At 46.1% G+C, this 24092-nt stretch overlaps 1 protein-coding gene across 2 annotated transcripts in view; it reads left to right on the plus strand.

Moving 5' to 3' along the window:
• SOX30 (SRY-box transcription factor 30) overlaps positions 1–24092 on the plus strand; it is a 1614116-nt gene that overhangs the window by 1162905 nt on the left and 427119 nt on the right. The window lies entirely within an intron of this gene.

Consider the following 24092-nt stretch of genomic DNA (forward strand, 5'->3'; position numbering starts at 1 on the left):
TAAAATCACAGGCATTGGCCCATATGCTACATAGTCCGTCTCAGCAGACGACTATTAGTCCACACCCCATTGCAGTTCCTCCTTCGACTCTACCCCAGAGTTTGGAGTTGGAGTCTTCGGGAATAGTTTCTGCTACGGCTGAGGGACAGATACCCCCTTCTGCTCCTTCAGCCTCTACTCTTATCTCCTCTTCGAGACCTTCCTTAGAGGGATTCGGTGGCCGGGCTTCCCTGGTCTCCTCCGAGGGGGTGAGTGGCATCGGACCCTTGTCCGACCCCGCTCTTCCCCTTGGAGCCTCGGCCTTGGTGAGCTCGGCTCCGACATCTGCCTCGGAGCCTTCCTTTTCGGTGGGTCCTGGAGTTCCTAGCTCTTCGGAGCGGGTTCTCTCGGACCTCCCTGGGAGGGGAGCCTTCGAGGTGATGAAGAGTGTGCTGGCCACTGGACTCAGCCAGCAGTCTGTTCCCTTAGCTCCTCCCTCTATAGTGCCTGTTGACATCTCTGCCACTTCTCTTGCTCCAGGACCCAGAGATCCTCCGCCTCAGGTTTCCCCACTGGGAATATCCCCCTCATCCGAGGATTCTCCTGATTTGTCGGGAGATCCTCCGCGGAAGAGGACCTGTAAGAGGAAACACGTAGACTCCCCCGAGTCTATCACTTCAGATGCTGACTTAGATGAGTCAGAGGGATCCCCAAGATCCCCCTCTGAGGATGTCTCCTTCTCAGACATGCTAGAACTCCTTAGACAGAGGGGAAACTGGCCCACCAATAATCCCTCGGAGGATGAGTCAGTATACCTGGAGGCGTTTGGATCTCGGCCCTCCACCTCCTGGGTGTCTCCGCCTTTCGACCCCCTTATGCAGGTTATTGCTCGAAGTGGGCTGCTCCTGACTCTGTAGAGCCAGTCCCTAGGAGGCCTTCTAAATTTATTACTGCCCCGTCGGACAAGCAATTCCTCACAAAAGGTGTCCCCGCTGATGCCATGGTGGTGGCGGCTGCCACCAAGAAGGAACTTGCAGATCCTTCCGTACCTGTCCATCCTCCTAATAAGGACTCTAGGACCATGGATAGATATGGTAAGCGGATGTTTTCTTCAGCGACCTTTGCTATGCGTTCGCTGAACTACCTATGTCACTTCACCAGACTCCAGAGGGATATCCTTAAGGAGCTAGGTGAAGTAGTACAGGATCCTACAGCTGCAGGGGCTCAAGAAAAAATTGCTTTGCAGCTAGGAACCCTTAACTCCATTGCAAACTCCTCCATGCGGCTGATATCATATGCTGCTGATGGAGCGAGTAGGGCCGCAGGTACAGGTGTGGCTCTTAGACGCCAAGCCTGGATGCGGCTATGTAATTTTGCAGATCCCTTTAAGGCGTCCTTCACAAACTCTCCCTTTGATGGGTCAGCTTTGTTTGGCCCTCAAGTGAAGGAAACGTTGACCAGGTGTGAGCAGGACGGCAAACCTCTTTCTGCCGTAGGAGTCCGTTTTTCCACCCCTTCTAGACCTTACCCCAAAGGACAGAAGGGTGGCAAAATGTGGTTCCGCAAATCCCAAGGAGTCACGCCGGATTCACGTGGTCAGTTTACCCCTAGAGGCAGAGGGGGTAACAACAACAGACGCCGCTCTAGAGGCAGAGGGGGTCCACAAAACCAGGGAAACAGAGAGTCTCTCTCTGACAAGCCCTTTCAGCATCCCTGAGATGTTGCCCGGCTGTCCCTCCTTGGAGGCAGTCGGGGGAAGACTATCGCTGTACCCAGAAGCCTGGCGTTCCCTCACTCAAGACAAATGGGTACAGTCGATCATATCCGAGGGTTACAAAATTCCTTTCGAGGAAAGTCCTTTCTTTCCCTCAAATTCCCTTCCAGATGTACCACCTGGTCTAAGGGAAATTGCAGAGTTAGAAGTCTTAAAACTACTGCAAAAAAGAGCCATTCAGCCAGTTACAACAGACCATTCAGAGCCCGGAATCTACTCAAGGTTCTTTTTGGTCCCCAAAAAGACGGGAGACTGGAGACCAATATTGTATCTCAGCAGACTCAACAAGTCTGTGAGGAAGACAAGATTCCGAATGGTCACTCTTCAGTCAATTCTGCCCTTCTTACAGAAGGACAACTGGATGTGCTCAATAGATCTTCAGGATGCGTACTATCACATAAAAATTCACAGACGCTCCAGGAGATTTCTCCGTTTCGGCTGGGGTCCAGTCATTTCCAGTTCAGAGCCCTGCCCTTTGGTCTCACTACAGCCCCCAGAGTGTTCACCAAATGCATGGCAGTGGTCACGGCTCACCTGAGACGTCAAGGATTCCAGGTGTTTCCGTATCTCGACGACTGGCTCCTTTCAGCCACCACCAGGCATCAGCTTGTTCAAGCCAGGGATTACACAATAAATCTTTGTTCTCATTTGGGCATCTCGATCAACTTCGAAAAGTCATCCTTATCGCCCTGCCAGTCTATTACTTTCATAGGCGCAAACTTAAACACTGTTCGGATGTCAGGTCAGCTACCCTTACAGATCAAAGAGTTTCAGACATTCAAAGTCATGTCAGGATCATTCTAGCCAACAAGAAAGTACAGGCCAGAATGGTTCTAAAGGTATTAGGCCTCATGGCTGCGGCCATTACTCTTCTTCCCCTGGCTCGCTTCTACATGCGCCTTCTTCAGTGGATGTTGTTCACTCAGTGGTCTTACCAACAACTTCCAGTGCGTCACCAAATACTGGTGACACAGATTTGCAAGAATCATCTTGCTTGGTGGATCACTTCTCCCCAGATTCACCAAGGCAGACACTTTGTACCCCCATCCCCGGTAGCCACTGTCACCACGGATGCCTCCCTGATTGGGTGGGGGGTCATTATCAGGGCAGGATGGTTCATGGGACGTGGCAACCGTTCGAATACCACCTGCACATAAATGTCCTAGAGGTGAGAGCAGTGCTTTTAACGTTGCAAGCCCTCAACGACTTTCTTCCCGTAGGGACAATTGCAGTCCACACAGACAACATGTCTGTAGTTTGGTATATCAACAAACAGGGCGGAACCAAGTCCTACCCCTTGTGTCGAGAAGCGCTCAGACTTTGGCAATGGGCGATCTCCTCTCATCGGTTTCTAGTAGCAACGCACATCCCTGGGAAAACCAACATTTTAGCGGACAGATTGAGCAGAGCTATTCTCATGCCTCACGAGTGGTCTCTCAAGCAATCTATAGTGGAAGAGATTTTTCTGGAATGGGGTCGCCCATGTTGCGATCTTTTTGCTACTCCCCAAAACAGCAAATGCCTAGACTTCTTCTCTCTCTTCCCTCTGCCAGGCCATCCCCCCAGAGACGCTCTGACCCAGGATTGGCCCCAGGGACTTATTTATGCCTTTCCTCCATTTCCTCAAGTTATCCAGAAAGCAACCGTTTTGAGAGCCAAAATGATTCTCATTGCTCCTTATTGGCCTCGACAAATTTGGTTTCCGTTCCTCCATCGTCATCTTTTGGTGCAGCCGTGGCATCTGGACCCAGTGCCAGATCTTCTGATTCACCAATCCTGTCAGCTGCACCGGTCTATCCCTTCTCTCAACCTCACAGCATGGTTGCTCCACTTCCTTCCTTAGCCAGGCTTCCTTTGATCTCTAACCCCGTTAGAGACATTCTAGTAGCTTCCTTAAAATCCTCTACCAGGAAGATTTATACAAGCAAATGGAAACGTTTCTCTTATTGGGCTAAAGCCAAGAATATTGATCCCTTCACTGCTCCAGTTCAGGCAGTTTTGGATTTCTTAGCGGAGATTTTTCATGCAGGCTCCTCTTCTTCCACAGTTAGAGTTCAATTGGCTGCTATCTCGAACTTTCATGTCGGGTTCGCAGATAACAATATTATGTCCCACAGGCTTTGTAGAGCCTTCTTGAAAGGAATTTTCCTCCTGAAGCCTCCAGTCAGGAGTCCTCCTCCTCAATGGGATCTAAATTTAGTGCTGACATCCTTGATTCTTCCCCCCTTCGAGCCAGCTGTTTCTTGCTCCCTGAAATTTCTTTCATGGAAAACCTTATTCCTAGTAGCTATTACATCGGCCAGGAGGGTGTCTGAACTTCATGCTCTATCTGTTCACCCCCCCTATTTGGTCTTTCACAAAGACAGAGTATCATTGAGAACTAATCCGACCTTTTTACCTAAGGTCGCCTCAAAGACTAATTTGAATCAATCCATTGATCTCCCTGTATTTTTTCCAAACTATTCAAACAGATCGGAACAAAACTACATTATCTTGATGTCCACCGCCAACTCAGATATTATTTGGACAGAACTAAACAATTTAGGAAATCCGATCAACTCTTTGTTTCCTATGCTGATGACAAGAAAGGCCTTCCTGTCTCAAAAGTGACCTTATCTAGATGGCTTTCTTCTGTCATCTCTGAAATTTATCGGCTCAGGGGAAAACAGCTGTGCTCAAAACCTAAAGCACATTCAACCAGAAGCTTAGCTACTTCTACAGCCTTCCAAGCTAGACTTCCTTTAGACACTATTTGTGCAGCGGCCACTTGGGCCACTCCTCATACTTTTGTTTCCCATTACAAATTGGACTTGGCCTCCAGGGACAGAGCCAGTTTTGGCTCTACAGTCCTCAAGAGTCTGTTCCATTGAGCCACCCAGGATAGAGGTGCTAGGGACGCGGTCCCATCAAGCAAGAATGAAGGCGAGATTGACAACTTAACATTGAGAAGTTATGTACCTACCATAACGTTCCATGTTAGTTGTCTTCTCGCGCCTTCTTTCTTGCGACCCTCCCTCCTTCCCCCAGGCCTGGACAGACCTTTTTCTACAAGGAATTATGATGCTGAAGACCATACAGAGCTGGTCCTTCTTCCATCCTGCAGATTTTTCTTTCTTCTTTCTTCCTTTGGGAAGTGTTTATGCTTGGTGCTATTGCCCTTTTGTCATCAAACGAGATCTGGGTACTTACCGCCTTGCATCATGGGATATGGGGCTGCCTCGAGCTGGTAAAAGTGACTCTCGAGCTTAGCAAGTGCCGAGTCGGAGCCGAGGATCGGCTCCGAACCCATCAAGCAAGAAAGAAGGCGAGAGAAGACAACTAACATGGAACGTTATGGTAGGTACATAACTTCTCATTCTGTCACTTTTCTTCTCCGTACAGCCTGTACTCTTGAATACTATTGTTAGTATTCTTTTTCCCACTTCCACACATTGTGTAGTCTCATTTATTACCATTGTTGGTAATTTTTGTATATTTCTCAAAAAAAAAAAAAAAAAAAATATATATATATATATATATATATATATATATATGTGTGTGTGTGCAATTTTCGATCTGGTGTTTTCATAAAAATCTGGTTGCTCCCCTTTAACTTTGTCTTGTTTCCACTATGGCAAAGAAAGAGAAAGCCCTGGCTGGTTTCAAAAAATGTCTTACGTGTGGGCACAAAATTCCATTTTCTGATGCCCACACTTTGTGTATATTGCCTTAGTCCTCTAAATCTACAAGAGGACTGCGTTATTTGTCATGGGTTTAATCTCATAACTCTGACTCAAAGAAAAAATAAATTAATTCTTCAAGGGTTGCTTCCTTCATCTTTTGGAGAGGCTTTATCTGGAGCTATGTCGCCAACAAAATCTAAGAAGACTAAGTCTCCTTCTCCAAGTCCTTCTGTTTCTTCCTCCAAGGCTTCCGTAGCAATCGAGAAAAAAAACTCAATCCAGTCCAACCTCCCCACTAGACCCTAATAGGAAAAAGTCTAAATTACCGGATCAGACTTCAACCTCAGATCCGAAACAGAGAAAAGGAGATTTGTCCAATCTGACCTCAACATCAGATCCAAAGCAGAAGTAGAAAGAATTGTTGGATCTGACTTCTTCGGCTCCAGTGAAAAAGACAACCGATCCTGCTACTCCTTTGAACTGTATTTTTCTGCCAAGGACCAGATACTCTCCTTTTGTGAACCCTTTTCCCTCCAGGGTTCCCTCTCCCTTTCTGGAGAGGCCGAGGTCCCTCTCTCTAATTTCCAGTTGCTCTTTCAGGAGTTTAAATGAAGAAGATGTGAAAAGAGTGATGAGAAGGATTCTCTTGGTGCAGAGTCTGACAAGTGCTTTTCCAGCTCCTCTTGGGGTCAGGAGGTCAGATCTTCCATTACACCCACTTTATTAGTTCCCCTTCTGACTCCTCCTACTATCTCAGAGTCCCTGGATCTCAGCCATGCAGCTCTGTCTAACTTGTATCCATGGATACATTTATCCTTGGATCCGAAGTTCACTCTGAGCACTTTGGTTCATTCAGATCCAGAGGGCTGTTGGAGCTGAGGCTTACCTGTTGATTACAAGGTATTTGAGTTGATTCCAAAGTTATCAGAGCCGTCTCTGCACCTCAGACCCTCAGCAAGGGTTAGCTCGGCTCCAGATTCTGGCTCACGGAGATCATCTTCGGAGCAGGGAGGGACAGTGGTCCAGAAGCTTGCCTTTTCAGATCCAAGGTCCTCTCCCTCTCTGGGGAGGTCTGCTTTTGAGGCTATGGAGAGAGCATTGTCTGCCTTAGCAACACAAATGGTGCCTACCCCCTCAGATACTTGGTCTGCAGCCTTGATGTCTCTGCACTCAGAGTCTCATCCCTCCTTTACACAGGGAGAGTCAGCAATGATATACCAGGCTTCCCAGCAGAGTATCCCGACTTCTTTTGATACCTCCCCAGAAAATCCCACTGAGGAGGTACCCAAGAAGAAGATGTGTAAAAGGAAACATTTGGAATCCCCATAGGGGTCTATCACAGAAGATACAGACTTCGATGAAGATGAAGGGTCCTCACGGTCACCTCCTGAAGATGTCATATTTGTAGACATCTTTGAAATTTTAAAACAGAGAGGCAGCTGGACGTTCAGCAGCCCTTTGTCTAAGAAGTCTGTTTTCCTGGAGGCTTTCGGTACTAGCTCATCTACTTTCTTGGTGACTTTGCCTGCCAGCAAGCCCATTGAGTTAATCTGTCAGCGGGCAAGGAAGGATCACAACACTATTGAACCCATACCTCGGAGACCAGAAAAAATTATGGCACCTCCTGTGGACAAATATTTTTTGGGAAATGGGGTGCCCATTGATGCCATGGTCGTGGTGGCGGCCACTAAAAAGGAACTTGCCAAGAAGAGTTCCACTGTTCATCTCCCCAACAGGGAGTCACCGGCAATGGACAGGTTTGGGAAGAATCTCTGTGCTTCAGGTGACCTTTGCCTTAAGGTCACTGAATTATTTGGCACATTTCACAAGGTTACAGAGAGATTTGATTAAGGAGCTCTCAAATACCCACTCAGGATCTGTTTCTGAAGAAGTTCAATTGTCAGTGACTTCTTAGTTGGCTACCTTGCAATCTCTTTCCAATTCTTCCACGTGGCTTATTTCGCATGTAGCTGAAGGAACCTCAAGGGCAGAGGGTTCAGGCATTTTCATGAGGAGGCAAGCTTGGATGCACTTGTGTCATTTTGCGGAGCCCTTCAAGTCTTTGTCAATGCTCCTTTTGACGAGACGTCATTGTTTGGCCCCAAAGTGAAGGACGGAAAACCCTGTCTGCCATGCACATACGTTTTTCGATCCTTTTCTAGAAATCACCAAGGCAGTTGAAAATGTGGCTCAAGAAATCCCAGGGATCTTTCCAGGACACACGTGGAGGAAGTTCCCCCAGGGGTGGAGAGGGCTCTAATGGTAGATCCCCACCCCCTTGGCAGAGGTGGTCCGCAAAACCAGGGGTCCATAGAGTCTTTACCTGACAGACCCAACCAGCATTCCTGAAAGGAGGCCCGATTGCCCTCCTCTAGAGACCATCAGGGGTTAACTATCCCTGCACCAAAGAGCCTGGGTAGAAATGCTAACAGATATTTGGGTGCAGAGGATAATTTCCAGAGGTTATATAATACCCTTTTCCCTTCCTCCTCCAATTTCAGGAAAAATCCCCAATATTCTACCCAGTCAGCGAGAACAAGCAGCAATTCAGGTACAAAAGCTGGTAGAAAAAAAAGTCATCCAAGAGGCCCCACCAGACCAGTTAGAATCTGGAACGTACTTGAGATTCTTTATAGTGCCAAAGAAGACATGAGACTAAAGACCACTTTTGGATCTTAGCAACTTAAACAAGTCAGTTCGATGCACGAAGTTCCAGATGGTCACAGTTCAGTCCTTTCTACCCTTTTTGGGCAAGGACGACTGGATGTGCTTGATAGACCTTCAGGATGCTTACTATCACATAAAGATGAACAGGTGATCCAGAAGGTTTTTACGTTTCTGGTTGGGAGACAGATATTACCAGTTCAGAGTTCTGTCCTTCAGTCTTATCACAACCACCAAGCAGTTTACCAAATGTATGGGAGTAGTAGCAGCTCACTTGAGACTGCAGAGATTCTGGGTGTTTCCATATCTAAACGACTGGCTCATTACCACTCCAACCAGGCATCAGTTAATAAAGGCAAAAGATCAGGTTCTGCAGACATGTTCTCATCTGAGGATAACCATAAACTACAAAAAATCTCAACCGGAACCAACTCAAAACTTGGAATTTATAGGAGCACTGTTCACCACAAGGTCAATGATAGTTTCACTGCTTCTGTCAAGGATTCAGACTGTAAGATCACAGGTCAGAAATATAATCTGCAGTACCAAGATTTCAGTCCTTGTGGTCCTTCAAGCTGTAGGGTCACTGTCAGCAGCAATAACACTAGTACCTTTAGCCTGATTTTACATGAGGATTCTACAGTGGATGCTATCAACACAGTGGTCAATTTTTTACCAACCTTTGCCAACTCCAATAGGAATCACTCACACATGCAAGAGGAATCTCCAGTGGTGGATTCTGTCAGACCAGCTTCTACAAGGCCGTCCATTCATACCCCCTCAGCCCAAGGCCATAGTGACCATGACCACTTCCCAGTTGGGGTGAAGGGGCATTTTCTAGGGAAAACAGTCCAAAACACTTGGTCACCCAAAGAGGCCAACTTGCATATCAATGTACTAGAGATGAAAGTAGTACTTTTATCATTGCAATCCCTTCAGAATGCTCTCCCTCTGGGGATGACTGCAGTTCAAATGGACAATATTTCAGTAGCTTGGTACATCAACAAACAAGGAAGAACAAAGAAGCACTCAGAGAGTGGTATTGGGCGATCTCATCCAACTGCTTTCTCATAGCAGTGCACATTCCGGGTAAGTCCATGGTGATAACAAACAAACTGAGCAGGTGCATTCTTCTACCTCACGAGTGGTCCCTCAACAAGAATATAATGGAAATCCATCACTGGGGCCAGCCTTGCTGCGATCTTTTTTGTTTCTCCCCTAAACAACAAATGCAGCAGCTACTACTTTGCTGTTATCCCCCCACAGGGGGAAATCACAGAGGGATGCTCTTTTTCACGATTGGCCACCCAGACTTCTTTGCGCTTATCCATTAATTCCAAAATTTGTACAGAAAGCTGCCATATTGAAGAGCAAGGTCATCTTCATTGCACCTTACTGGCCTCAACAGATTTGGTTCCTCTTCCTTTGGCTTCACTTCACCAACCTTGGATTTTGGATCTGACTCCAGACCTCCTGTCTCACCCAATAAGCATGATTCATCCAGACATATCAAACCTTAGGCTGACGGCTTGACTTCTCCAATTCCATTAATAGCCAGGCAACCTATGCTCTCTTCACCTGTCTGACATATACTTTTATCTTCCCATAAACCCTTTACACAAAAACTCTATTCTAGTACATGCAAAAGGTTCGTTTACAGGGCTAGTCAAAATAATGTTGATCCTTTTTTCAGCTTCCATACATAACATCCTTTAATTTTTGGCCCTACTTTTTAAGGAAGGAGCTAGTTTCTCAACCGTTAAGATTCAATTAGTAGCAATATTGAATTTTCACATTGGATTTGAGGGTTACTCTGTCTCTTCTCATAAGCTCTGCATATCTTTTTTGTGAAGCACTCTACTTCTAAGACCTTTTAAAGACCCGACTTCTCCCCCATGGGACCTGAATCTAGTACTACAAGCTCTTACTCATTCCTCTTCAAAGCAGCAGCTGTGTGTGACCTTAAAGACCTTTTTTGGAAGACTGTTTTTCATGGTAGCCATTACTTCTGCCAGTCGAATTTCTGAGATTCAAGTCTTGTCCTCAAAAACCTCCATACCTAATTTTTCACAAGGATAGTTATATTACAAACAAATGCTTCCTTTCTTCCTAAGGTAGTGTCAGAATCTAAAATCAATCAATCCATTAATTTGCCAGTATTCTTTCCTAAATTTGCTGACAAGGGCGAATACATGTTACATTTATTGGATGCTCACAGACAATTATCTTTTGACCTGCATAGAACAAAAGGCAATTAGAAAAACTGACTAGTTTGTTTCATGCGCTGAAGTAAAACTGGGAAAGCCAGTTGCCAACCTAATTTTAGCCAGGTGGCTGGCTGACTGTATTTCATTTATTTATAACAAATTGGAAAGTACCTTGCCAAAACCATTATGGGCCCATTCCACTAAATCCATGGCAACTTCTTCAGTATTTCAATCTAGCATGTCCATGGATAATATATATGCAGCAGCAACTTAGGCTACTCCCCATACCTTTGTAACTCATTATAAATTGGATTTGGTCTCCAGAGGTTAAGCATCATTTGGTTCACCTGTGCTCTGGAATATTCTTCCGTAAGTCCACCCGGGATCTTGGGTAGCTGAGGACTCTATTCCATCAGTTGAGGATAGAAGGAAAATTGACACCAGATGAAGAAGTTATGTATTTACCATAATGTTCCATCTGTATTGTCCATTTTCATACTTTCTCAACTCCCCACCCACCAACCCCTGTTCTTCGAAAACTCCTGGAAGAATGAGTGGTTAGAGATCATCAGTGTCCTTTATATTGAACTCCAGATATAGTCTTCTTCCTATTTGTCTGCAAATATTTCCTTTCTAGTGACATCAGCAAACAAGTTTTGAGGTACTTGGGGTTGGTGCATTATGAGTAAGGGAGATGCTCGAGAATTTTTGGTTTCCACAAGCTTTAACAGCAGTCAAGTTGGATCCAAGGGATCAGATCCAAACCCATCAGTTGAGGAAGAATAAAAATGGACAACACAGATGGAATGTTATGATGAGCATATAACTTCTTTTTGAAATGGCTACAGGCTCAGTTTCAAAGAGCCATTAAAGTGCTCAGGCTGTTCAGACATCCCCCCCCAAACCAAAGGACAGAAGCTCTTTCTCAAATGCAGATTTTGTGCTCCCAGGGCTCAGTGGAACCAGTTCCAGAACTCCAAAAAGGAGGGGGTTTCTACTCCAGGCTATTCCTAGTTCCCAGGAAGGAAGGAAGGCTCTTTGCATCCCATCCTAGACCTGTCTGCCTTCAATCAATTGCTGCTGGTTCCAAAATTCAAAATGTTTACCCTTCAAAAGCTTGTACCCATGATATCCCAACAGACCTTCATGGTCACTCTGGATTTAAAAGATGCCTACTTGCACATTCTCATACAGAAATCGCACAGAAGCTTCTTACACTTCAGAGCAGGTACCAGACACCATCAATTTTGTGCTGTGCCCTTTGGCTTGTCTATCACTCCCAGGGTCTTCACAAAGTGCTTAGCTCCTCTAATTGCCTTTTGCAGAACCGGGGGGGGGGTCCAAATTTACCCCTACTTGGATGATTGCCTCATCCAGGCCATGAGCCTTTCAAAACTGAACTTAGGCTTGGTGTTAGCCTAGAATCTCTTGACTTCCCTGGGTTTCACCATAAGTCATCACAAATCAAACACAGAGCCCTCAACCAGGATTGTTTTCCTGGGAGCTCTCCTGTATTCCTCCTTTCAAAAGATCTTCTTACCTGAACACAAAGTGTCTTTCCTGACACAGTACTTCCTAAAGATCACAGAGAGATAGGGTTGCCACCTTTTCAAATGGCCAAAGTGGGACATTTTCGGTACAAACATCAGATTTTACAGGCCAACAAATACCCACAGTCAGTACAAAGGATAGAACTTAACTTTTTTGCCTAAATCAAAGCTTATTCTTGTAGCATTTTAGTTGCTTATTCTGTTTCTTATAACATTTAGGTATTTTAGATACAGAATAACTGTTTTATGTAACTATTACATAAAGTATAGGAAATAATTTTGTCCTACAATCTCAGGACATTCACCATTTTTAAAAATTTTTGTCAGGACACAACTGCCCAAAGAGGGACTGTCCCTCGCAAAATGGGACAGGTGGTAACCCTACAGAGAGACAATGCCTCACATCAAGAGAGTTCCTCAGAGCATTGGGCTACATGGCATCCTGCTGGTTCCTCTTGCCAGGCTACACATGGGGAAACTCCAGTGGTACCTCAAAAATGTATGGTGCCAGCATGGGCAGCCCCTCTCATCCAAGAAAAGGGTGATTCCTTATCTGCATCGGGAAACATTTCTCAGCATAGCTAAGAAATGGGGATTTCCACATATAGACATTTTCACCAACAGGGAAAATACTTAACTGAAAAAATTATGCTCCATGAGCAGCCTTCCCTCAGCCTGGAAGACAGATGCATTATCTTTCCCTTGGACTCACCTTTTCAGCTATGCATTCCCCACTTAACTTTGCTGCCCTGAGTGCTTCTAAAAATAAGGGAAGATGGGCCCAGGGTCATACTGATAGCCCTAGACTGGCCCAGACAACACTGGTATCTGTTGCTACTCAACTTAGCCAATGAGAAATCATGGCACTTACCTCAGAGAGTGGACCTTCTGACTCAGGACAAGGGAAAGATTATGCATCCAAACCTGCAGACACTCAAACTCTCAACCTGGATAATTCCATAGCATCCTGGATGGATCCTGCCATAAGCAAGCAGTTCAAGACATCATTAAAGAGGCCAGAAGACCCAGTACTAGAAAATCTTACTCAGCTAAGTGGGAAAGAATTTTCATTTGGTGTGAACAACAGGGCACAAACCTCATGTAGCCAAGATCTCTATCATTCTAGTTTACCTGGCTAATCTTGTTGATAAGAGCTTGTCTTACTTTTCCATTAAAATTCATGCCTCTGCCATTTCTGCCCATATCCCTGCTGTACCTCCTGTCTTCTATCAGCCCTTTCTCAAACAGTTTCTTAGGGGAGTCAATCACACCAGGCTACCCAGGAGACAACCATCTCCTCCATGGGACCTAAATTTTGTTCTATAAAAATTGACCCTTCCCCCTTTCAAACTGTTAGCTTCTGCTAACTTAAAGTTTCTGACTTGGAAAACTGTCCTTTTGTTGGCAATCAGTTCTGCTAGAAGAGTCTCTGAGCTGCAGGTTCTCATGGTGGTGGTACTTTTTCTCATCTTCCATCCAGAGTCTCCTTCAGGACTAACCCTTCCTTTGTGCCCAAGCTGGTGACAGACACCTCATTAAAAAAGCCATTGACCTTCCCACCTTCTTTCCAAATCCACAAAACCAGGGGAAAGAATTCTTCATTCCTTGGATGCACATAGGCACCTCCATTACTATCTTGACAGAACTAAGGCTTTGAGAAAATTATACCAACTGTTTCTGCCCTTTGCCACCAGTTTTGAAGGAAAACAAGTTTCCAGACTGACCATCTCCAAATGGATCTCTCACTGTATCTCCCTGTTAGAGCCATCATGGTAAGAAGCCACCTGATGCTGTCAGGACTCATTTTACTAGGGCTACTGCTACCTCTGCTGCCTTTCTAAAAGGGGGTACCCACCAAGGACATCCTGCCAGCTGCTAACTGATCGATCTGTGCATTCCTACACCAAACATTGCCACTTTTCAGATTTTTCCAAGTCCAGAACAGGATTTGCCACTGCCATTCTGCAGGGCATCCTTTCCTCTCCTTAATCTACCTTCCACCCTTCAACTCATCTTTGGGAATCATCCCACAAGTCAGGACTGTAACAGTGAAACACAAAGAACATAGGACAGTTATGTACACTTACCATAAATGGAGATGTTCAAGTGTATTCACTGTTGCAGACTTCTTTCCCTCTCTCCTTCATCCTTAGCCTACAGGGTAGGCTAGAACAAGCTTCCTCTCAGGCCAAGGGGTCCCTCCTCTTGCCTTGCTTAAGTTCTCTAAGGACCTTTACTGTAGGACCCATTTTGGGGGGGCAAGAAAAAAATTAAATCATGAGGTCAGCTGTCTCTCTCTATATCTGAGCATACCGATGTCGGTCGGGGCATTCGCCAACTGTTAGAGGAGGGGGATTTTTATCTGGTAGTTGGGCCAGCCAAGGGCTTTCATGGCAGGAAATTCTGCAAGTCAGGACTGCAACAGAGAATACACTCGAACATCTACATTTATGGTAAGTGTACTCAACTGTGCTTTCCAGGAGGTTAGCTTCTGCCTTGGCCTTTAACGTTATATAAAGGATGTTCTCCTGTCAAGAGATGGGTCAGGTTTCCCCATGTGGTGTCCCATCCTCTTTGTCTTCTGGGTCTGCTCTTGGACATCTTGCTTTGGTGGGTCTCCATCTTGCTTCCTTAGTGGAGCTTCCAGCCTCTTCCCCCTCTCCGCTGACATCACTGGAGCAGGAATTTTCAGGGAAGAGGATGTGTAAGAAGAAACACCTTGACTCACCAGGGGAGTCCGTCATGGAGGATACTGACCTTGAGGAAGGAGAAGGGTCTTCTGCGTCTTCACAGGATGATGCCTTATTTGATGATCTAATGGAGTTGCTTCGCTAATGTGGAGGCTGAACCACCAAAGCCCTTTCTCTGGAAGAGTCAGTATTTTTGGAGGCCTTTGGCATAGGCCCATCCATGCTTTGGATGGTCCCCCTTCTGGATGCGCTTATAGACTTGGTGTTCTGGAGGTAGTGGAAGGAATCTGACCCAGTGGAACCCACCCCCAAGAAGCCTGATAAGATTCTTGCACCCTCCCCCAAGAACTGGCCGCATTGGAGTAAGGGTCCAGTTGCTGATGCTTTTATGGTGGTGGCTGCCACCAAAAAGGAAATCTCTGAAGAGAGGTCTTCATTCCATCCCCATATAGGGAGCCTCGGGTTTGGATTATTTAAGGAAGTGTTCCTATGCCTCAGCTACATTTGCATTGAGGGCACTTACTTTTCTCACTTGACTAGACTCCAGTGTGACCTGGTGTCTGAAATGTTGAGGAGCATTAAGATGCAGCAGTCTCCAGAGACTTGAGAGACACTGGAGACTCAGTTATCTACCATGCTGTCTTTCACCAATGTCTTCATGAGGCTTATTTCTAATGCAGCCGATGGGGTGTCCAGAGCGGCTGGCTCTGGCATTGCCATGTAATGCCACACTTGGATGTGATTATGCAACTTTGCAGATTGCTTGAAGGCATCCTTTCATAATGCCCTGGTTGATGTCTCTTCCTTGTTCAGGCCTAAAGTTGAAGATACACTTATGAAGAGCAAGCAAGATGGGAAAGCGCTGCCTGCAGTAGGACTGCATTTTGCAACCCTTCAACAAACCTTTTTGAGGACTCAGAAGGAGCAAACTCCTCTTTTTCAGAAAGTTGCAGCAGTCTTCACAGGATTCCTCCCAAGGACAGGAGGAATTATAATGGATGCCACCTGTGGGGCAGGTGCAGTACATAGATTCAGGGTTTCTGCAGCGCTTTCTCTGTTGAGCCTTTTCAGTGACCCTGAAGGGTAACACAACTGTCTGTCTTTGAAGGCAGTAGGGGGTTGCTTGGTTCTTCAACTAGAAGCTTGGGAGGCTTTCACTGCAGATGCATGGGTGTTGAGTCATTTCCAAAGGCCATTCCATTGCCTTTTTAGAGGTCCCAAACCTTTTTCACAAGCATCTCCCAGACATTCCACCCCATCAGAGACCGCAAGCAGCAGTAGATATTCACAAGCTGCTTGCAAACCAAGTCATTCAAGAAGTCCCACCAGACCAGCAAGTGTCCATGGTCTATTCAAGATTCTTTTTGATACCAAAGAAGAACAAGGACCTTGGGCCCACTTTGGATTTAAGCAATTTGAATCCATTTGTGACGCAGACCAAGTTACAGATGGTTATGGTACAGGCTGTCTTACCTCTGCTGAGAAAGGACAATTGGATGTGTTCAATAGACTTCAAGAATGCCTACCATCATATAAAGATAAATATGTGCCCCAGGGGGGTTCTGCACATTCTGGTCGGGGGCCATTCACTACCAGTTCAGGGCCCTGCCATTTCCCCTTCGCCAAGTGTATGGCAGTGGTCACAATCTGGCTGTGGCTGCACGGATTCCAGGTCTTCCCTTACCTGGATGATTGCATCCTGACCGTCCCCACAAGAGCATCATTGATAATGACCAGGGATACCTTACTCGATCTGTGCGACCACTTAGGCATTACAGACAATTACCTAAAGTCGAGCCTACAGTTTGTAGGTTGTCACTTGGATATGGTCAGTCAAATTGGCAGGCCTCTGAGCTCCAGGGTGATCAGACTTCATGCTCAACCCTCATTGGTGCTTGCAACCTCGAAGCCCTCCAGCTCACGCAATTATGAAACTTTTACATCATATGGCAGCATCCTTTAACCAGATGTCATATGAGGGCTGTGCAGGGAATCTGGCTGTACAGTGGTATTTCCTAATCCATCCAGTGGATTTATGACCAACAGGATACCGTTTATTCTTCCAGCTCCGTCAGCCACATTTACCATGGATGCCTCCCATCTGGGTTGGGGACATTTCAAAGGGATGATGGTTCAAGGGTCCTGGTCTTGTCAGAGGCCGATATCCACATCAATTTTCTGAAAATGAGAGCTGTGCTGTTTGTGTTGCAGGCTTTTCATGATGCATTTCCCAGAGGTGTGTTTGTGATACAGGATGACAATATGTTTGTTGTCTGGTATCTCATCAAGCAAGGGTGAAAACGTTTTTATCCTCTTTGTCAAGAGGCCATGAGGGTTTGTCAGTGGGTGAGTTCTTCTCAGTGGTTTTTGGTTGTACTGCATCTCAGAGAAATCTAACATTTTGGCTGGCAGTCTCAACAGAGAGCATTCTGCTTCCCTACAAACAGTCACTAAATCTGCGAGCTGCAGCTTGGATGTTTTGGTGCTGGGGCACTTTGTGTTGCAAACTCAAATGCAGCAGCTATTATGTCTTATAAGCACCCCCACTACCAACTCCAGTCAGGATAGTCAACCAGGGACATTCTAATGTTTGCTTGGCCCCTGGGACTTCTTTATGCTTATTCCTCAGTTCCTTTGATGGTAAAATTCCTTCAGAAGGCAGCCTGCTGCAGAGTAACTGTTGTCCTCATAGCACCTTTCTGGCCTCATCAGGTGTGGTTTCCCTCCCTTTGGCCTCTTCTAAAGTACCCCCTTCCAGGTCTCATTTCTCATCCAGTGGGTCTGGCTATTCCCCCAGTCTTCAGTCCCTCAGGTTAACCACATGGTTTCTCCAATTCCCTTGATGGCCATAAAATCCCAAGCTTTTACCGGCTGAACTTCACATCTTGTCTTCATTACAAAAACAGTCTACTAGAAAAGTGTATTCCAGTGAATGGAGATGTTTTGTTTTTTGGGCTGAGTCTTTATGACTTGATCCTGTTCCCTGTCCTTTAGAATCCTTTTTGGACTTTCTTGAGATATTTCAGTCAGGTTCTAGTTTTTCTACTGTTAAGGAACAGCTGACAGCCATCTCTTATTTCCATGTTGCCAATGTTCCTCTTGCTTCCCTCAAGTTTTCCAAAGCATTCCTCAAAGTTACCATGTTATGTTGTCCTATCTCACCTTCATTCTTGCTGGTTGGGTTCGGAACCGAGCAACGGCTCTGACTCGGCCACATACTAAAGCTCAAGAGCTTTAACTGGCTCGAGGCTACAACCTATCCCAAGATGCCTAGCGGCTGTTCCCCAGATCTCGTTTCCGCTTGCACCTTCAGGATTGCTTTTCGCTGTCACAGGCTAAATGATCTCCTTTTTTTCAATATATTGGTTACCTTATTAGTAAAAATACCCGTTTAATATTACCTTGTCTTGTGTAACCTCCTTTTCTCAGAAAAGTCCTTTCAATCTCCCGTTTTGACTTTAACTTGGCCGTCGTCCTTTCTTTTAAGCCTACTATCTAGCGCTGCCTCCCGAGGAATCCGTTTAAGTTAGAGGATTCCCTTCCTTTCTCTCCTTAGCCTGTTTTAGTTAGAGGGCTCCCCCTTTTTTCCTCCGTTGCCATTTAAGTTAGAGCCGTCTCCTCAGTTGGAGGAGTGCATCGTTTAAGTTAGAGACCCTCCTCTAACTTTCTTCTAACTCTTTTCTAAAAAAAAAAGAAAACAGAGTTTGTTTATTCTCCTGATTGTTAGTTATACTCTTGTGTAATTATTTGATAGTTAGTTGCGTAGCTATATTGATAGTGTGTTTGTGGTAAGCTAGTTAAGTTACTGTATTTGAGTGACTCAACTGGTCTGCTAATTGTGTACTAAACTGTTATAGTCAGGATGTCAAAGGAGAATAAACAGTCAGGATTTAAAAAGTGTGACTCGTGCACACAAAAGTCCTCACTTACTGATGGTCACAGCAGTTGTGTGTTCTGCTTAGGCACTGTTCACCTGCAGGATCCCTTTCTGATCTGTCATGGGATTAGCTCAAGGGCCCTGCAAGAGTGAAAGAATAAACTCATACTTAGGGTGTTGTTGAAGGGGCCCTTTGATTCAGTTCTTGAAGGGACTCAGGCTTCCAAACCTGTAGACAAATCACCCACAACTTCTTCAGCTCTGGTTTCCGAGCCATCAAAGAGACTTGAAAAATCGAGTTCTTCGGTACCGAAGTCTGTCGGTTCCAAGAAGGAGAAAGCTATGTCAGTTCCAAGGGTAGTTTTGGAAGTATCAAAAAAGGAGCTGCTCACCTTCCCTGGACCCGATTAGTTCGGTGCCGCAGTCTCTTTTGCTACAATCGGTGGCAGGTAGCCACAAGTCTTCCCATACCTCTCGATCATCCAGGGGCCTCTCAGATGATGATGTGGAACAGGTGGTTAGAAGGGTGGTCCATATGCCAGCCTTGGCCAAAATTCTGCCCAGCCCAAATGGTCGTGGAGCCGACTCCAGTAGCTTCTTTACCTTCGGTTCCTCCTCCGACTCAGCCGAGTTCGGAGCCAGAGTGCCTGGAAGTCATAGTGGTGGAACCTTCTGTACCCAAAAACCATTCCCAGAGTTTCGGGGCTGATCTGTGCTTCGACCACTTCTATGTTGTCATCCATGGAAGGTGCTGGGGGCCAGAACTCCGTCGTCGGTTCCAGGGGGGAGAGTCGAACCGGACCCTTGTCACATCTGACTCTCCCACTCAGGACTTTGGGGCAGGTTAGTTTGGTGCCCACATCACCCTCTGAGCCATCCTCCTTGGTGCAGGGGAGATATCCTGGCTCCTTGGAGCAGGAGGCTCTGTCAACCCAGGATCATGGTGCCTTCGAGGTGATGAGGAGCATGCTTTCTTCTGAGTCTGCTCCAGCCTTGGCTCCAGCTACTCTTCCCCCCCTCAGGGGTCCAGCGTCAACCTCTACACTACCCCTCCAACCCCAGCGTAGAGAACCAGTGCCCCAGGAACCCCCATTGGGCGATACCATCTCTTCTGAAACCTCCCCAGAGCATCCCCCCAAACAGGTCCCTTGGAAAAGAACATGGAATAGGAAACACGCATACTCCCCTGAGTCTGTCGCATCGGATACCAACTTAGAGGATTCAGATGGGTCCCCACGGTCACCCTCTGAAGATGTCTCCTTTTCAGACATCTTAGAGATCCTGAAACAGAGAGGTGGCTGGAAACCCTTTCCCCTTCTGAAGATGTCGGTATACCTGGAGGCATTTGGTTCTCGACCCTCCACCTCTTGGGTGTCTCCACCTTTCCACCAACTCCTAGGGGTAGTCAGTTGAAAGGAATGGGGCTCTCCAGAGTTGTGGAGCCTGTTCCGAGGAGGCCCAACAAATTTATCACAGCCCCAGAGGATAAACAGTTTTTACAAAAGGTGTCCCAGTAGATGCTATGGTGGCGGCAGCCACCAAGAAAGAATTAGGCGAGACTTCTGCATCTTTCCATCCGCCGAATAAAGAATCTCGAACGATGGACAGATACTGGAAGCGTATGTTCTCGTCAGCAACCTTTACCCTTGTGTCGCTGAATTACTTATCCCATTTCACTCGTCTTCAGAGAGATTTCCTCAAGGAGATAGGATATACCCTACAAGGTGCTACAGCCCAGGGAGTATCTGACAAGATAAACTCTCAGCTTGCAACCTTAACTTCCAGTACTAACTCCTCCATGCGCCTCATTTCTTACTCGGCTGATGGAGCGAGTAGGGCAGCAGGCACAGGAATGGCTCTGAGAAGATGCGTCTTTGTGAGTTTGCTGAACCCTTTAAGTCTTCCTTTATTGATGCCCCGTTTGATGGCTCATCCTTGTTCGGGCCAAAAGTAAAAGAGACTCTCACCAGGAGCCAGCCGGATGGCAAGACTCTGTCTGCTGTGGGAGTGTGTTTTACCGCCCCTACTAGACGTTATCCCAAAGGTCAAAAGAGTGGAAAAATGTGGTTCTGGAAAGCCAAGCGAGCCTCGCCAGATGCTCGTGGTGATTTTTCCCCTAGAGGCAGAGGGGGAGATAGCAACAGAAGATGTCATCCTCGCTGCAGAGGGGGTCTGCAGAATCAGGGTGACAGGGATACATTCTCGGGTCGACTCTTCCAGCACTCCGGAAAGGAGGCCCGTCTGTCCACCTCTGGAGACAGTCAGGGAAGGATTATCACTATATCCAAAAGTCTGGCTAGACTTGATTCAAGACAAATGGGTAGAGTCCATCATATCCAGGAGATACAACATTCCTTTCTTCCGTCCACCCCTTCCATCAAAGTCTATCCCAGACATACCACCCAGTCAAAGGGATCAAGCAACCCTAGAAATTCACAGGTTGCTACAAAAAAAAAGTCATCCAAGAAGTCCCTGCAGACGAAATAGGATCCGGAATTTACTCAAGGTTCTTTTTAGTTCCAAAAAAGACAGGGGGACTGGAGACCAATTTTAGATCTCAGCAGACTGAACAAGTCGGTGAAGAAAATGAAATTCCGCATGACACTGCAGTCTATGCTCCCCTTTCTGGGTCAAGGCAATTGGATGTGCTCCATAGATCTTCAGGATGCGTACTACCACATCAAGATGGACAGGCGATCCAGAAGATATTTACGCTTCCGGCTGGGAGCCAGTCATTACCAATTCAGAGCTCTGCCCTTTGGTCTCACTACAGCCCCCAGAATGTTTACCAAATGCATGGCAGTAGTTACAGCTCACCTGAGACATCAAGGATTCCTGGGTCCTTCCATACTTAGGCGACTGGCTCCTGACCGCCACCACCGAGCATCTACTAACCAGGACAAGAGACACCACCATTCATCTCTGCTCAGAGCTGGGCATTACTATAAATTTAGAAGAATCTGCCTTGTTGCCATCACAGTGCATTACCTTTATAGGGGCAGACTTAAACACAAAAGACATGGTGGCAAAACATCCACATGACAGAGTTCAAACGTTTTGCCGTCAAGTGTCGATATTGCTCAGGAAGAAAAAAGTACAAGCAAGATTTGTCCTCAAAGTCCTGGGTTCAATGCTGGCTGCGATAACACTAGTTACATTGGCATGTCTTCACATGAGAATATTACAGTGGCTACTCTTTGCTCAGTGGTCCATGCAGTAGTTGCCCATGTCGCACAAGATTCTCATTATGAACACCTGCAAGAGGGACTTACAATGGTGGCTTCAGTCCACTCGGGTAACGATAGGTAGACCATTTGTTCTCCCCCAACCTGTAGCTACAGTGACCATGAATGCTTCCCAGATTGAGGGGGGGGGCATTATCTGGGACACACTGTCCAAGGGATCTGGCAGGAACATGAGTACCACTTGCACATCAGTGTCCTAGAGCTGAGGGCGGTGCTTCTGGCATTGCAAGCATTCCAGAACTCTCTTCCAATAGGAACTATTGCAATACAAACAGACAGTATGTCAGTGGTGTGGTACATCAACAAACAAGGGGGAATCTGATCATATCCCCTCTGTCGGGAGGCTCAAAAAGTATGGCAATGGATGATTTCTTCTCAAGGCTTTCTGACTGCAACACACATTCCGGGGAAATCTAGTGTAATAGCAGACATGTTGAGCAGAGCTATTCTTATGCCTCTTGAGTGGTCCCTGAATCAGGAAGTTGTGAACCAAAGTTTTCGCAAGTGGGGCCAGCCTTGCTGCAACCTTTTTGCCACGCCCATCAATTCCAAATGCAGCAGCTAATTTGCCCTAACCCCCCCCCCAGGAGTCCCCAACAGATGCAGTTACGATTGGACCCCGGGACGTGTATATATGCCTTTCCCCATTTCCATTAATCCCCAAGGTTCTCCAGAAAGCCAGATTGTTGAGTCGCAAGCTAATTCTCATTGCTGATTGCTCCTTACTGGCCTCATCAGATATGGTTCCCCTTTATTTGGCTGCATCTTCAAGAGGATCCTGGGCTCAGTACCAGATCTTCTGACTCATCAGTCAGGGACACTCCACCCCTCACTTCAAAGCCTCAAGCTTGACAGCTTGGTTACTTCACTTCCCATCTTAGCCAAGCTTCCAGAACTATCCCCAGCAGTGCAACACATTCTGGTTTCTTCGCACAAGAACACATCCAGGAAACTGTGTGCAAGCAAATGGAAAAGATTTTCTTGTTGGGCTGACAAAAAACACACATATCCCTTTACAGCTCCTATACCTGCTATCCTGGAATTTTTAACAAACTTTTAATCAAGGTGCAGCTGCAGCCACGTACGAGTACAATTGGCTGCCATATCTAACTACCACGTAGGAGATATAAGTTCTAATGTATTGTCCCATAAACTATGCAATGCTTTTCTCAGGGGTACATTCCTGTTAAGACCCCTCTTTAAGGGAGCCACCACCCCCGTGGGACCTCAATTTGGTGCTGTTGTCCTTGACTTTTCTGCCATTCGAACCAGCCTCCTGTTCTTCTCTGAAATTTTTAACTTGGAAGACAATTTTCTTGATAGCCATTACGTCTGCTAGGAGAATTTCAGAACTCCAAGCTCTCTGTCTGTCTGTCCTCACTATCTGATTTTTCACAAAGACAGAGTTTCCCTCAGAACAAATCCTTCCTTTTTACCGAATGTTTGCTCTGAGGCCAATCTAAATCAGTTTGTCGAGTTGCCCGTATTTTTCCCTAATCATGGCAACAAGGCAGCATACAAGCTTCATCAGTTGGATGTACATAGCTACGTTTTTACTTACATAGGACCAAAGAATTTAGAAGATCGTACCAACTCTTTTTGACCTTTTCTGAAAGTAGGAAAGGTACTTCAGTTTCAAGGGTCACCTTGTCGAAATGGCTTACAGATACCATCACTTATGTTTATAGCTCTCAGAATAAGCAGCTGCCAGGAAAAATTAAGAGACATTCAACTAGACCTATGTCCACATCCACTGCGTTTCAAGCTAGACTCCTTTTGGATTCAATCTGTGCTGCTGCTACATGAGTCAACTCGCATACCTTTATCACTCATTACAAAGTAGATGTGGCCTCCCAGAACAGGGCATCCTTTTGTTCCACTGTTCTGAAGAGTTTATTCCCTTGAGCCACCCAAGAATGAAGGTGCTGGGGACGCTGTCCCAACCAGCAAGAATGAAGGTGAGATTGGACAACATAACATAAATAAGTTATGTACTTACCATAACGTTCCATGTTTGTTGTCCATGATCTCACCTTCATTCTTGCATCCCACCCTTCCTTCCCCCCTTCCTGGAGGATTGAGAAGAATTTACAAAATTGGCTGTCATTGCCTGATTCCCTTCATCCCTTTAAGAATTTTTCTTTGGGCAGCGCATCTCTTACAGTTATTTACTGAGTGGAATAGCTTAGTGATTAGTTTCTCTAACCAGATCTGGGGAACAGCCGCTAGGCATCTTGAGATAGGTTGAAGCCTTTAGCCAGTGAAAGCTCTTGATCTTTAGTATGCAGCCAAGTCAGAACCGATGCTTGGTTCCGAACCCAACCAGCAAGAATGAAGGCGAAATCATGGGCAACAAACATAGAACATTATGGTAAGTACATAACTTCTTTTTTCTTTTATGTCCCCCAGTTAGGGATCTGGTTTCTCCCTGGGATTTGCCATTT

Source organism: Protopterus annectens, chromosome 4.part0 (genome assembly GCF_019279795.1).
Source record: "Protopterus annectens isolate FY-2018-M chromosome 4.part0, PAN1.0, whole genome shotgun sequence".
NCBI classification, from domain to species: Eukaryota; Metazoa; Chordata; order Ceratodontiformes; family Protopteridae; genus Protopterus; species Protopterus annectens.